This window comes from Mirounga angustirostris, unplaced genomic scaffold (assembly GCF_029215605.1).
Source record: "Mirounga angustirostris isolate CCGP_5_RB_7025 unplaced genomic scaffold, mMirAng1.0.hap1 SCAF_2, whole genome shotgun sequence".
NCBI lineage: Eukaryota > Metazoa > Chordata > Mammalia > Carnivora > Phocidae > Mirounga > Mirounga angustirostris.
Window position 1 is genome coordinate 88,381,297 of NW_026991710.1, and position 14,410 is coordinate 88,395,706.

Genomic DNA, 14,410 nt, shown 5'->3' on the forward strand with positions numbered 1-14,410 from the left:
TACACCATTTTGCAACTTACTTTCTTCACCTAACATGGTATGATGGTATGATAGTATTTTATTGTACAAATAAAACATATTTACAATGTAACTAGTCCCATCTTTTTTTTTTTTCAAAGATTTTATTTATTTATTTGACAGAGAGAGACACACAGCAAGAGAGGGAACACAAGCAGGGGGAGTGGGAGAGGGAGAAGCAGGCTTCCCACCAAGCAGGGAGCCCGATGAGGGGCTTGATCCCCAGGATCCTGGGACCATGACCTGAGCCGAAGGCAGACGCCCAATGACTGAGCCACCCAGGCACCCCAAACTAGTCCCATCTTGATGGACAGTGTGGTTTCAGTCTTACAGGTCCAGAATCACTTATCTATTAAATTTCCAAAAACTAAAGGTCCTCCCCTCTTGTCTGTTCCTCCTCCCCTCCTCCCCCTCTCCTATTTCCTCTACCTCCCCTCCTTCCCTCAGTAACCCTTGGGGTCTGAACACTTCTTGAACTCACCAAAAGCTCTTCATAGTCTTTATTTACCCAATTTGGTGTGAATATTTTCATATGTCTCATTCGCATGTATCAGTGTTTGAGTATCTGGTGTTTCCCAGGTCCAGCAAGGGGGTAGTGGTAAGCTGTGAGACCTAATATATACTTAACTACATACGGTTTTTCTGAAAGTCAAAGCTCTGAATTTTAAAATGCATCTGTTGCCCAAAAATTCTGATGAGTAGATTTGGAAAACCATTCTTCTCATTTATCTTTAGACAAATTCCTAGAAGTGATTCCAAAGTGTGTAATATATGGCTTTTGGAATTAGGGGAGAAAGCACTAATATAATTTAAAAAAAAAAAAAGATATGAAATTAGAATTTTGTAGTACTTGGGATTGTTAGTAATATTTATGGATTTTTACAAACTGGTTTAAGTGACTATTCCCAATCATTCTTTTAATTTTTATTTTTAAAAATTTTTTTAAAGATTTATCTATTTATTTTAGTGGGGTTGGGGAGGGTCTGAGGGAGAGGGAGAGAGAAACCCAAGCAGACTCTGCACTGAGCATGGAGCCTGTCACGGGTCTCAGTCTCACGACCCTGAGATCAGATCTGAGCCAAAATCAACTTCACCGACTGCGCCACCCAGGCGCCCCCAATCATTCTTTCAATTTTTAAAAATAACTTTTTTATATGGAATAGAGACTGCTTTGAAAACCACAATTTATTTAACTGATCATCAGGCAATTTCAGGTTATTTCTGAAGTTTTATTGCCACATAGAACAGAGGACAAAAGCTATGAATTGATAATGAGTACAATAAAGCAAAAATCCACCAAATATCAGGAAAAAAGGTTTTTAAAATGCTTAAGTACACAAGCTTATAAAGCATCCGCAGTGCACGAAAACTACCAATATTTGAAAAGAGGGCTTGGGGATTTGCATTTTTGACTGAATTGTCTCCTATCAAATCTGGTTTGACTTGATTCTCCGCTATTTGGCCCCTGGTTTTATTCACGGGAAACAATACAGAATTAGTGACTGGTTTTGCTTTGTGAAATATTGAGTGACATCCATTATATGGAAATGTATAAGGCAGTCCTCACCCCTTTATTGCAAATAAACCCTGCAGAAGATACCACACTGTGGTACAGTTAAGTCTCTTTTTGAAAGCTGATGCCAAGACTAATTTAATTGTATATGTATGTCACGTTGGGGCTGTAACACTTCAAACAGCTGTTAGTTTAGGGGCTCGCCCCAGCAGCAGCAACAATGCCGATGCTTCTAAAAATGCAACATTGTGGACTTGTATTTTTTATTGCACTTAATTGAGGCTGAGGGAAGCCAGGAAATAGAGATTTCCGTTGATAAGTACCTCCCTGAAAGCAACAGCTATGCATGGTTTGAGATACTTTTAGCTATAGAATAATACATTTATAATGAAAACATTTTTAAATGTGGACTGTACACAAATGTAGGAAGGAAAAAAATCTCATACTCCTACCACTTGCAACCATTAATATTTTAGCGTTTGTGCTGACTCTTCTATACATGCATTTTTTGCATACTTGAAATTGTACAACACAAAATACTTTTAAAAACTAGCACATTCTCCCTTTTAATTCTGTCAGTACTATTGTAGTTAAAAATAGCCATCAGCATTTCCTTGATTATAATAAGAATGATTAATGTGGAAAATTAGAAAATATAACGTGGAGTAAGGACAAAATTAAAATCATCTTAAATTCATCAAGCAGTATTAATATTTGGTCTATTTTCTTCAGATTTTTTTCTATATCTATGTAATATACATCTTTACACTGCTGAAATCATACTGCATTTCCTCATCATTAAAATCATAAGCATAATCTTCAGAGAACTCTTTGAAAATAGTTTTTCAAATATGTGGGTGAATACTTTTATCACAGAAAATTTGGAGAAAATAAGAAAGTACAGAAGAAAATAAAAATAATTGGTAAATCTCACCACCAGCATTTACAGCTGACATTCTTTTGGTGTATTTATTATCTTGGTTTTTAAAAATTCATACATTTACATTTTTATGAAAATAATATGGTGCTTTTTTAAAAATTTATTTAGGAAGAGAGAGAAAGAGTGCAAGGGGAGGGGCAGAGGGAGAGAATCTCAAGCAGACTCCCTGTTGAGTACAGAGATTGACCTGGGGCTCCATCTCATGACCCCAAGATCATGACCTGAGCCAAAACAAGAGTCTGAGGCTTAACTGAGCCACCCAGGTGCCCCAGGTGCTGTTAACAATAAATTGAATCTATTTCGTGGATGCTTCAAAATGTTTACTACAGATATTTAGATGTATTTAATGTATTATATATGTTTTAATGTACTTCACAGATGCTTCTAAATGTCTCCTGTAGACATTTAGATTGTTGTTTCACTGAATATATTTTTGGATACTGTTTTTTCTGAATTCTTTAAGACATGTTCTAAAATAAATTCTCCGTAGTAGAGTTACTATGTCAAAAGGTATAAGCATTTCTAGAGTTCTGTCATGTTTAAAAAGAGACAGAATTTCAAAAGAATTATACCAATTTCTGATCCTACCAGCAATTCATTGCAGGTTCTTTGTTTTTGTTTTGTTTTTAGAGAGAGAGCATGTGAGAGGCAGGGTGGGGGGGTCGGGGTGGAGAGAATCCAAGTAGGCTCCTTGCTCAGTGTGGGACCCTACAGAGGGCTCAATCCCACGACCCTGAGATCATGACCCGAGGCCAAAATCAAGAGTTGGACGCCTGACTGAGCCACCCAGGCGCCCCCCCCCATTGCAGTTTTTATGCTCCTTTTCAATTATAGCTTAAATTATAATTTACTGGACTTTGTTTCAAGGTCACTTTCTAGTGTTCTTATCCAGCCATGACAATAGGGTAGAAGTTGGTGTGTTAATCTGTCAATGAGACATTCTGTAGGAAGTTTTTGTTATTAGTAATTGGGAGATACTTGGTCACAGGAACTCTTTTTTTTTTTTTTTTTTTTTTTTTTTTTTTTTTTTTTTAAAGATTTTATTTATTTATTTATTTGAGAGAGAGAGACTGAGAGAGAGAGCACATGAGAGGGAGGAGGGTCAGAGGGAGAAGCAGACTCCCCGCTGAGCAGGGAGCCTGATGTGGGACTCGATCCCGGGACTCCAGGATCATGACCCGAGCCGAAGGCAGTCGCTTAACCAACTGAGCCACCCAGGCGCCCCACAGGAACTCTTTTGCCTAGGATATGTCAGAGGAGGTGTGGGGGAAATCAGCTCCAAATAGGAAGTAAGGAAATGAGTTCTGGCTATGAGACAGGCCCTAGCAATTTTATCCCTTCCTTGTGTTTCCTTTCCGGCCCATTTTCCACTTGCCCTGTGGATAGCCCAGCCAAAGTGATTCTCTGTTCCCAAACTGTCTCTTTCCATGCTCTCCCTGTTGCATTTAAGGGTGGACTTTCCTGGTGGGGTTCCTGAAATCACCTGGCTTTAACGTAAAGAATGTGAGAATGAAAAGCTGACTTCATGCACAAAGAAAGTGGAGAGCCAAGGCCCCATGTGGAAGCCTGGATTAAAGAATTATAATTATATTTTCTATATTTTTATATAGAATTTGTGTATATTTATGTGATAATTATATATTTGTTTACATATAATAGTTTGAGCTAAATGAATATCTGACCTTTTTCACATGCTAAGTTTTCGTTGTGATTATGTTTCTATTGTTATGGTAGAAATGTTCCAGCCTAGGTAGTCCCCAGACTTCCAGCACTGGGTTGCTGGGTCACCACGCCTACCCCCAGTGCCTACAGTTTGGTTCCCCATCCAAATACTCAGGGCTGTCCTGCTTTTGATAACAAGGATCAGTGCTCCCCTCCAATGCCTCTTTGCACTCCCCAAGCTATAAACTGCCCTTACACAGATCAAAATTTACTTTGGGTCCCTAAGAGCCATTTAAGTGCAGCCCTGATGTCTATGCTTTTCCATATTTTTTCTCTTTTAAGGCTTCATTGTAAAAACTCTTACTCTTTTTCTTTTTTTTTTTTTTTTTTTAAAGATTTTATTTATTTGTCAGAGAGAAAGAACAAGCAGGGGAAGCAGTAGGCAGAGGGAGAATCAGGCTCCCCGCTGAGCAGGGAGTCCTATGCGGGGTTCGATCCCAAGACCCTGGGATCATGACCTGAGCCGAACGAAGGCAGATGCTTAACAGACTGAGCCACCCAGGCATCCCTCTTACTCTTTTTCTGATATCACTTTTTTCCACCCCCCCAAACTCTTCCCTCTTTTTCTAATTATCTCCTGGAGGGACAGCTTAGGTATGTTGGAACTAAATGTCTCATGTTATGGTATACGTAAAAGAAATACAAAATAAGAGCTGTGTATCCTGTTCTAGATTTTTGCTGAAGGGAAACAGGCAATTGGCTAAGGATCACTACGTAATCAGTGGTGTATATACATCCACTCCACGATCCTTACTATACCAGCAACCCCTAGGCTTTGTGGTGGAGTGCTCAAGCTCTATACAGGGGGTCTTTAGCAGAGTAGACAGAAGTCTTGAGTGAGCTGTGTCCTGTTTTGAGAGAGAAGTGTGTCCATCTGTGTAAGGGCAGTTTATAGCTTGGGGAGTGCAAAGAGGCACTGGAGGGGAGCACTAAACCTTGTCATCACAACGTTTTGATGCAGCTGAAGATTCCTTGATCATTTGCTCTTGCTGAACACGTTGGATTTAGTTCTAAAGAACCTCCTTTTCCCTAGCAGACCATGTCCGGTGGCAGTCATTTTGAGTATTCAGATACTTAGCCACTAGTATTTACTAAGACAATATTTAAATCTAATGGTGTATAAACCAGATTTCTTTATTTCCTCCCAATGAAAAAATTTTTAATATGCCAGCTTTCTGGTAATAATTATGGAAACGTACACTTTGTGACAGTTTCTTTTTCATTCATTAGGATAAATGAAAATTCAATAGGTAGATATTTTATAGATATATTTCAGGCACCAATATAACACTGAAATTGTTGCATTCCTTGAAATTGTTAAAATGGCATTGTTAGACTCGGGTTTTTAATCTTTTAAGTTACTTTTTTTGCTGCCTTTCCCCCAAAGTGTGCTAATCCTTGTGTTGGATTGGCTTTGGAAATCTGGGTCCCTCTTCAAGGACCCAAAATTGGGAAACATGAATCATCATTATTAGGTTTTTTGCAGGAACAAAATCCTAGATTAGGAGCATTGGTCAAGTAAGTGCTTTTGAGAAACAAATAATGTATTTAAATACAACATGGCAGCTTAAATTCTGACAGAAACTAGAGCCAAATATAGTGACCTTAATGGCTTTGGAGAAAGTATTGCTTTTTATAGCCTTAGACCAGAAAGCAGGGGCTTGTTCGGCCAGTCATGCAAAAGAACATTGTTGTGGTTGGCATAAGAAAATGAGAAACGGGGGCGCCTGGGTGGCTCAGTCGTTAAGCGTCTGCCTTCAGCTCAGGTCGTGATCCCAGGGTCCTGGGATTGAGCCCCGCATCGGGCTCCCTGCTCCGCGGGGAACCTGTTTCTCCCTCTCCCACTCCCCCTGCTTGTGTTCCCTCTCTTGCTGTGTGTCTCTCTCTGTCAAATAAATAAATAAAAATCTTAAAAAAAAAAAAAAAGAAAATGAGAAATGTAGGCTTTATACAGACCTTTCTGGGTCTTCCCTGGTCTCTTTCCTTTCCTATTTTTTCCTTGCCTTATAGTGAAAACCTTGCTCTGCCTTGAGGAACCCAGGTGGGCTGAAGCACAGGACTTTAAAACACAAAGACATGCCTTGCCTTCATGCTCCCCACGCACCTTTGCCCTCTACCGAGGCCTATATACCTCCACACCTAAATCGCAAGAAGCAGATGGGGCAAACCTGCTGGAGGTGCAGATTCTAGAAGCTTCCTTCTCTTTAATTTTTCAGCGGTTAATTCTTGCTACAAGGAAGTGCCTGTACCCCTAAATCTCTCAGATTGTACATAGTAAGCTGTTTCTTGAACTCGTTTGTTGGCACAGCACTAACCAGAAATACAATAACCATTGTACTTTAAATACATATCAAAACTAGACTTTAGACCTCTTCAAGGAAATTGTATTGGAGTGTGTCTGGGTGTCATTTCTACAACAGCACTGGGCATTGAGTAAGCCTCCCGTTCTTCGGCATCTGCCCTCTGCTGTAACCACAGTATGTCCTAACTGCAAGTTCCTGGTTAAATGCTTCTCCTAAAGCTTCACCTTTGCCTCCACTCTATAGCAAGATCAGTTAACTCCCTTCTGGCGTTCTTGCTTGCAGGTGATTTCACTCAAGTCTCAAAGCAGTAATATTCTAGTAAACAGTGAGCTAGTAAACAGCAAGCGACGTTTCAAGATGTTGTTTTTAAATACCCATTTAAATAGGCTATGAAATTGTATAAAATATCCCCACAGTTTGGTCACCATGTGGTAGAGGGAGAAATCAATAGGTGTATTTCTTTTTCTTTTCTTTTTTTTTTAAGATTTTACTTATTTATTTGAGAGAGAGCGAAAGCAAGAGAGCTCACAGAGGGAGAGGGAGAAGCAGACTTGCCACTGAGCAGAGAGCCTGACTCGGGACTCGATCCCAGGACCCTGATATCATGACCTGAGCTGAAGGCAGATGCTTAACTATATGAGCCACACAGAAACCTCGATAGGTGTATTTCTAAATTATCTGGAGGACATGGACTAAAGGAGCTTTATTAGAGAATTATAAAATTATTTTTAAGGAACTGTTCTTTTTTTCCTTCTCATTTTTTATCATGGTTTTCCAGTAATCAGATATGCTTCCAAATCTAAAAACATTTTTGTTTTTGCGATGAGGAAATATACTGTTGACTGTGATCTATTTACTTAATTAGAAGTAGGTCTTCTAATACCACTAGAATATGTTGTGTGTTTTGGAGAGTATGTGAAACTGTTCAGCCAAGCTTCTGCTTTTCTTTTAGACCTGCCACCGGTTCTTAGGAGAAAATATAAGATCCAATATCAGACTTAAATATATTTTTAAAATATTAAATGGAGTTTTTGCGGCTTGCAGAAAAGTCTTCATTTCAATAGGTCATCTGTGCTCCTAGTCCAGAGTAATAAGTACTAAAACCCAAGGGCATCAGTTTCTAAGTCTATTAATCTTTGGGGTATATAAGGAAGAATAGGAATGTAGAAGCAGATCATTATCACTGTTGTTTCATTAGGCTGTAGATTTAACCTTTCTGATAAAGCCCCCAGGGTGTTGATACTAACCAAGTTCTGGCTGTTTTTGTTTGACCATTAAACAGGGAACAGGTACTGCCAGTTGGAGGGGGGCAGGGGCAGCGGGAATGATGCTAGTGACCAAACATCTATTCTAATTATGGCATAATTACAGTTCAGATTATCAAGAGCATACATGGCTGTTTAAACAAGAGGGGCCTTCTTTTGCTCACGCGCTAAAGTAGATAAGCATTTTTGACACAAAGGCAAGACTTCAACCCAGGTTATTCTCCGAGACCTTGGGTATATCATACTTCACTGGCAGTGAGTTCAGAAAAGACGAGTGGGAAGTAGAAAATTCTAGCCTAGTGTACAGAATACCGAAAACGACAGATAAAGGAAGAAGACAAGACCAAGGGAGTCCCTCTGTCCCCATCCTCGAGAAACTCTAAGCTTTCCTAGATGTATCTAGAAAGGAGGTGAGGAAAGGGGCTTAGGGCAAGCACAAGCCAGCCTTTGGGCAAAGTGCTTGATGTGTCCCCTACTCTACCCCTTAACTCTAGAATGTCTGATTTAGAGTATATCTAAAGGAAGTTAAAGAGGTATTTTAAATATTCCCTGGTCTGTGACCTCGTTTTATAGTCCTTTTCTATCTGCAGGTTCCCAGTCAATCTGTCTGTGTACCTATGTATCTAGTGTGTCTGTCTAACCTGTCTACACCCTCATTCACTTATTCATTTATTTGCCTCACCACATGTTCCACATTGTACCATGGGTGGTCACCTTGTCTTTCCCTGTGACTCCAGCTGAGTCCCCTCCTCCTTTTGGAGAACCTCAGTCCCCAATCCCAGGGTGGCGGTTTTGTCTTTCCAAAAGACACTGGAATCAGATCTGATCATCAGAATTCTGCAGCCGTTGCAATAAAAAGAATAGCAGCATGGGGGCACGTAGGTGGCTCAGTTAAGCGTCCCACTCTTGGCTTCAGCTCAGGTCATGATCTCAAGGACATGAGATTGAGCCCCACATCAGGCTCTGAACTCAGTGCCAAGTATGTTGAGATTCTCTCTGCCCCTCTCCCAGTGCTTGCTTGCACTCTCTCCCTCTCTCTCAAATAAATAAATAAATAAATCTTAAAAAAAAAAAGAATAGCAGTTAGAAAATAGAAGCCAGGGGCGCCTGGGTGGCTCAGTTGGTTAAGCGACTGCCTTCGGCTCAGGTCATGATCCTGGAGTCCCGGGATCGAGTCCCGCATCGGGCTCCCTGCTTGGCAGGGAGTCTGCTTCTCCCTCTGACCCTCTTCCCTCTCATGCTCTCTGTCTCTCATTCTCTCTCTCTCAAATAAATAAATAAAATCTTTAAAAAAAAAAAAAGAAAATAGAAGCCAGATTTTTAAAACATGCTATGGAACATTTTGCAAGTCAGATCTTAGGTACTTTATTGTATCAAACTTAAGTCAGAAACAATACAGGCTGAGTACTACCCCCCTCTCATGCTGCATTATGGCCTGGAGATTATCCCTTCTTGTGAAATACTCCCAGTCCCACGATTTATTGTTTTCCAATTTACACAGCTAATATTTGCTCTGTGTAAATAAGTATTCCTCTCAACAAGTATTAAATTGTCTACCTCACCACTTAAAGTGACCTTTTGTGTGTGTGTGTGAGAAAGAAACGGACCATCTGGTGTTTCTTTGAATACAACTCAGTAAATTTTGATTATGTTAGAGAAAATCCATCTTTTTTGGTCACTTCATATTATTTAGTTACAAGGGGTTTTTTTGAGCATAGTTTACACAAATTTTCTTAAGCAGTTTGATTTTCATTGGTTGGTTCTTGATGTTGTCTGTAGAGAAATGTGTATTGCAGAATCACTCCTAAAGAAGTGCTCAGCTGATGAGTACTGTACTTGACAGGGATACATGAGCATGGAATATAATAACAGAGTGTGGACTAGCCCTTGGTTTTCTGGTTCCTTAGAAACAACTTACCTCGAGGCTGTATTTTTTTTTTTAAGAAGCTTAATGGGGTTATTACTCACATAGTATAAAATTCATTTAAAGGCACAATTAAATGATTTTTAGTAAATTTACAGAATTGTGAACCGTCATCCCTGTCTAATTTAGGACCTTTCCATCCGCCCAAAAGAAACTTCCAGCCCATTGGCAGTCACTCTGCATTCCCAGGCAACCACTGCTGTAGGCTGGAGCTTTCTCTTACAACAATTGGATACGGGACTAATGTCCAACCTTCCCTAATAAGGGATAGTAAATCAGTACCAGAAATCAAAACATCTGTCCTCTACCCAAGCATCTCTCTCCCAAGATTCAGAAGTTCGGTTTTATCTTTTAAATTAAAAAAATTCTTTTTCCAATCCATTCCCAGAGTGTTGTCACCCTACAAAGCCTGCCCATTTCCCTAGTTTGAAGTCTGTCATCATACCTATACAGATGTGAGATCTAGTGGCGGAATAAAAACTTATTAGAAAGGTCTGACAAGCACTCATGTTACTTTTGTTGGGAAAGTCTTTCACAAAAATACATGATAATTTGTTAGTAAGCTATAGACTTTTTTCAGTTTTCAAGAACTCATTAGTAAAAATATTTAGCAAATTGTGTGAGTGCTTGAAATAGAACCCCATGACTGATAATGATGCCCTTGTTATCTGCAAGCATATTATTACTTACTCATTTTAGGTGAGGAGTTTTATAAGAAAGCTGAGCTCTAAGATTGTTAATTAAGAAGATTGTTAATTAGATAAGTATTTTTTTCTGAGAACTATGCATGGCTGTTTTTATTCTACAACTTTTTAATGGCTTTGTGGTGTCATCTGAGTTTTTTTTAAGTTTGAGAAAGCTTTTATGTCTGTTAAGAAACTTATCAGGTGTTTGTTTCCATTGCTTTTCAATTCAATAAACTTGTTTCAAGACCTAGTTTTTCCTAAGCCTTTAAGCTCCATGTATAAATTTCTTTTATTCATAATTCCAACTTGTAAATGTTAAACACATTTTCTTTCGTTGATGTCTAACTTCTTTCTTCAAAAGATACCTCTTTATAAACATTAAAATCCATATTTAAACTTAGATAAATTTCCTTAATTTTTAAACTATATTTACATATTTAATATGTCTTCTGAACCACTCCAGTGCACGACGAGGCTGGCATTCAGCAAGCAGAGCATTTCTGAGCCCTCCAACGGGAGCTCGTGTCTACCCTCAGTCTCCGTCCAGGATGCCGTCAGTGAGCTTGCCCAGGAGATGCGTGCGTCATAAGTTTCACACTTGTACCTTTTCTGATAGCCTTGACTATCTGTCATGTGGCCCCTTTCCCATTTTTTAAAAACCATAACCTCTGATGTGAATTACTGAGATTCCTCATCTATTCAGATCTAAGTTTGTATTTAATTGGATAACGCATCCTTCTTATGTAGGATTTATATACTTGTCTCATACTTTTATAGTTACTATATCAAAACACAGTATTTTATAATGTTACGATAACCATGATTCATTTAACTAACTCCCTGTTGTTGGATATTAGATCATTTTCACTTTTCTCTTATAAATGACTGTTGAAAATATACTTGTAGAAATATTTTGTGTACATTCGTATTTCCCTTGGATGAACTCAGAATAACTGGGTGCTATTACCCCATTATTACTTAATGTAACATAGCCTAATACCTACCAATGTGAACCTTGGAATCATTTTGTCAAATTACAGGTAAAATCCTATTGAGATTATTAAGGGGAAATGACTAATGTGTGTATGAACATGGTAATATCAAACCCTTTACGAAATAGAGGTGATGGAAATAAAACAGCAGCTAATAGTGTGTTTTCTTGTATTTTGACAAAAAAGATTCTAAAGTTCATTTAGGGATAGAAAGAAAGAGGAGCAACAGTGGAAGACTTTTTCCACTAGATATTGGCACACATATGATGTGCGACTGGTATTGAAGAATGTGGCTCTATTTAGGTACTTCTGTTCCCTTTATTGAATACTTTCTCCCCCCAAAACCAAGTGGATATTGATCTGTATCAAATTCCTTTTTAACCTCACTCAAGATGATCATCTTTTCTATTTACATATGTTTGTGTTTTATTACAGCCCTTTGCTAATTGGAAACCTTCCTTGCATTTCTGGAATACATCATCCTTTGCCCCCCCCCCAAAAAAACCTAACAATATCAGTGTATTAACAGTTTCAGAGTTTTTACACTTGCCTTCAAAGGAAGATTAGACTATAGAGGTCTTTAACTTTTAAAATATTCTCGGGGCGCCTGGGTGGCTCAGTCGGTTAAGTGACTGCCTTCGGCTCGGGTCATGATCCTGGAGTCCCGGGATCGAGTCCCACATCGGGCTCCCTGCTCAGTGGGGAGTCTGCTTCTCCCTCTGATCCTCTTCCCTCTCGTGCTCTCTCTCTCTCATTCTCTCTCTCAAATAAATAAATAAAATCTAAAAAAAAAAAATCTTCTCTAGGTTAGCTTCTGATATTTTGCAATGTAAGAGGACTTGGAAAGCTTTTCATCTGCCTTGTGCTCTGGCATTAGTACCCTAAACAAATGAACTAATGGGATTGCCATCCAACGAGAGAAACTATTGTGGCTGTTGTCACTTTCCCAGATACTTACTGGTAGGAAAGGATCACCACAGGAATGAATATGTTGTAATCGTCATCTTGATGACAAGCGTTGTATCCCAAGATTGGTGGACACAGGATAGTGTGCTTTGTATATTCAGTCTTCTTAATGAAATCCCAAGGAAAATATCAATCTTGCTACTAATGACGATAAATGGGCACTCATAAAGTGCTCTTACTCCCAGGAGCACAAAGCTCTTCATGATTAATTATTTCAGTCATCCTCACAGTTGTCCCATGAGGTGGGTAGCTGAGTGCTTCCTCTTAGGGAAAAAGAAACAAACAAACAACAACCAAACAGGGAACTAATTGGATTTTCTTCTGTTCTACATTCCATGTTCTAGAACTGGATAGCTACCTTACAAAAACTGTCAGTATGTCCCCCAGTGGACCTGGGCTTCAAAAATCTCAAGCTTCTTTCACATACAGACACCAGGCTAGGAGCAGATGTGGAGTAGTAAAGTTGGAGGGAATTTTGATGCGTTTGGTAAGATGCTATGTGTGGATTAGCCTAGACTTGGGGAAGAGAGGCAATGGCCGAGTTAGTGTTTTGGCATCTCTGTTAGAAGTGGTAATCCATGGTGTCAAAGGTTTGTTTTTGCAAATATCTTACTGACGCACCTCTTCTCTATACTTACTCTTGCCACAACATTGTGCGAGGGTCCTACAAAGAGTATCTGTCAATCCTGGTTTCCCGAGAGGGGCACTGGTCCTTTCTCATCCTGCTGTAGTGTATTCGTGTCTGTGGCTTTTCACAGGGACCAGAGAAAGGTGCAATGTCTGCTTCTCAGGGATACCTCTTAGCCCGTCTCCATCCTCCAGTGACCCTCCATTTCTCTCCAGGCCAACTTTCCTCGTGCTTTCTCTTCCCCAGAAAAGGACAGTACCTCTCTGTAGACACATCTTGTCAGGGGAACAGGGATACAACTAAAAGTACACTTGTTTTGTTTTGTTTCACTAAAAGATTTATTTGAGAGAGAGAGGGAAAAAATGAGCAGGAGGGGCAGAGGGAGGGAGAGAGAATCGTAAGCAGATTCCACACTGAGTGCAGAACCTGACTCGGGGCTCCATCTCAGCATCCTGAGAGCACAACCTGAAGTGAAATCAAGAGTCATGCTTAACCGACTGCACCTCCCGCCCAGGTGCCCCTAAAACTACATTTTTATCTAGTGATCATTCCCCAGTAGATTTTTGTCACTTGAGTTCTGTCTCTTCAGTTAGACTGCAAGCTCTTTGGATGAATGCTCAGGTCAGCCGTGTTTTTTAAATTCCCTTTAATTGCCTCCCCATTGCTCCCTCAGCGCTGGGGTGTTCAGGTGCACAAGAAACACTTGTGGTCGCTCTATTTGCCATACATACTCTCAACAAATATTGCCTGTACTTACTGACTATGCCATTTTAACTTTTCCCCCTTTTCTTTCGTTAAATAAAGGCTTCCTTTCCCCCTTTTTCTTTCATTAAATAAAAGCTTGCTTTGAATTCCCCCCCCCCATTTTTTCTTGAAGTTCCCCTGAAAGGGAGGCCTTTAAAATGTGAAGAATTATGCTTTAAGTTGTGCAGTGTACTCAGGGCGGGGACTAATTATGAGGTTTGAAAACTCCTTCAGGTGGCTGGGTTCTGCAGCACGACTAAAATACTGCTTTCCTAAATTGAGAACAGCTGGGGCCGTGTTGCTAACCAGTATAAAAGAGTTGGTGCTTGGTGCTCTGTGTTGCGAAGAAGTCTTGGCTCTCCGGAGCTTTGTGGAGCTTAAGCCAAAGGCACCCTTTCCTCATCCGTGTCGTGGTGGTGAGTGCCGGGAGCTGGTCCTCTGGGTGTCAGTTTCTACTGCCTGGTAGATCTTGCAGTGCTTGTCTCAAAATGTTGTTCCGTACTGGGGCGCCTGGGTGGCTCAGATGGTTAAGCGTCTGCCTTCGGCTCAGGTCATGATCCCAGGGTCCTGGGATCGAGTCCCACATCGGGCTCCTGGCTCAGCGGGGAGCCTGCTTCTCCCTCTCCTTCTGCCTCTCTCCCTGCTCATGCTCTCTCTCTCTCTGTATCTGTGTGTCTCAAATGAATAAATAAAATAAAAAAAAAAAAGA

The 14,410-nt window shown here is 40.0% G+C and overlaps 1 protein-coding gene across 3 annotated transcripts in view; it reads left to right on the forward strand.

The window, feature by feature from the left end:
* Nucleotides 1-14,410, forward strand: part of SGMS2 (sphingomyelin synthase 2) — an 82,429-nt gene that overhangs the window by 46,873 nt on the left and 21,146 nt on the right. The gene's annotated exons all lie outside the window — the stretch shown is intronic.